We start from the raw sequence: 2150 nt of genomic DNA on the forward strand, positions 1-2150 counted from the left end.
CCTTACAATATGTTTGCTGATATATCTCCGTAGGCAAGGACAACAAAATAAAAAAACAAACAAATGGGACTAGATCTAACCAAAAGTTTTTGCTCAGCAAAGGAAACCATCAAAAAAACAAAAAGACAATGCACTGAATGGAAGAAGATATCCACCAATGGTATATGTGATAAGGGATTAACATCCAAAATTTATAAAGAATTCATACAATTCAACACCATTCAAATAACCCAATTAAAAAATGGGCAGAGGACCTGAATAGACACTTCTCCAAAGAAACATACATATGGCCAATAGACATATGAAAAAATACCCAATGTCACTAATCACCAGAGAAATGCAATTAAAACCACAATAAGTCATTATCTCACACCTGTCAGAATGGCTATCATCAATAAATCTATAAACAATAAGTGTTTATTAAGATGTAGAGAAAAGGGAACCCTTGTATTTTGTTGGTGGGACTGCAAATTGGTGCAGCCATTCTGGAAAACTGTATGGAGTTTCCTCAAAAAATTTAAAATGGGGCTGCCTTATGATTCAGCAATTCCATTTCTGAGTACATATGTGAAGAAACCCAAAATGGTTATTTGAAGTTCATTACATCACTACTTACAATGGTCAAGATATGGAAGCAACCGAAGTGCCCAAGTGGATAAAAAAGCAGTAGTACATATATATGATGTAATATTACTCGATCACAAAAAAGAGTAAAAGCTTTTCATCTACAACAGCAAGGATGGACCTAGGGAGTATTATGCTAAGTCAAAAATAAGTCAGACAGAGAAAGACAAATGTCATACAATTTCACTTATATGTGAAATCTAAAGAACAATTCAAACAAATAAAACAGAAACAGACTCGTAGATACAGAGAACCGACTGATGATTGCCAGAGGGGTGGAGGGTTGAGGGAGCTGGGTAAAAAAGGTGAAGGGATTAAGAAGTACAAATTGGCAGTCAGACAATACTCATGGGGAATATAGTCAATAATATTGTAATAACTAGATATGGTGTTGGGTGGGTAAATTAATGGGGGGAATCACGTTGTAAATCATGTAACTGTCTAACCACGATGATGTGTACCTAAAACTAATAGAAAGTAATTTTTAATTTCAAATGTAATTAGAAAAGAAAAACTTAAAAACTACACACTAGATTTTAAAGACTTAGTACAAAAAAGTAAATGCTGATTACAAACTATTCAAACAAATAAAACAGAAACAGACTCGTAGATACAGAGAACCGACTGATGATTGCCAGAGGGGTGGAGGGTTGAGGGAGCTGGGTAAAAAAGGTGAAGGGATTAAGAAGTACAAATTGGCAGTCAGACAATACTCATGGGGAATATAGTCAATAATATTGTAATAACTAGATATGGTGTTGGGTGGGTAAATTAATGGGGGGAATCACGTTGTAAATCATGTAATTGTCTAACCACTATGATGTGTACCTGAGACTAATATAAAGTAATTTTTAATGTCAAATGTAATTAGAAAAGAAAAACTTAAAAAATACACACTAGATTTCAAAGATTTAGTACAAAAAAGTAAATGCTGATTACAAACTAAAATGAGAATAGCTTGTATCTAGTGGGCTAAATAAAACATATTGTGAAAGTTTATTTCACCTATTTCTTTTTACTTTTAAAAAAATGTGGCTACTAGAAAATTAAAAATTACACATGGGCTCACATTATATTTCTATGGAACTGGGCCGGTTTAGATTAGCATTTCAGAGGATAATCCTTAAACCACCTGTATGAGAACTACTTGGAGTGCTGTTAAAAAGATTTCCAGGGCTTCAGGGAATCTGCACCTTAAATAGCTCCCTGGCTGAGCCTGAGGCACTGCTGGCTTAGGTGAATCAAGCAAAGGATGGAGAAAGAAAAATTTTTCCATTTAGGAGTTGGTGCAATCACCACAAGGTCTAGGGCAAATGAGGAACCAAGAAAGAGAATACAGCATGCTCCCTCTTCATAAACAAAGCCCACACAAGGGTGTGATCTGCCCCGGGCTGGTGAACTGGAGAAGCAGGAATCTGGACATCCGTCTCCTTGCTACTCAAACTGTGGACCTTGAACCAACAGCCTGAGCATCACGTGGGAGTTTGTTAGAAATGTAAATCTTAGGCCTCACCCCTAATCACAAT

General features: G+C 35.8%; 1 long non-coding RNA gene across 1 annotated transcript in view; it reads left to right on the forward strand.

The window, feature by feature from the left end:
* The window catches only part of LOC107181686, a 16132-nt gene that overhangs the window by 260 nt on the left and 13722 nt on the right, over positions 1–2150 (forward strand). The window lies entirely within an intron of this gene.

This window comes from Myotis davidii, unplaced genomic scaffold, assembly GCF_000327345.1.
Source record: "Myotis davidii unplaced genomic scaffold, ASM32734v1 scaffold168, whole genome shotgun sequence".
Taxonomy (NCBI): Eukaryota; Metazoa; Chordata; class Mammalia; order Chiroptera; family Vespertilionidae; genus Myotis; species Myotis davidii.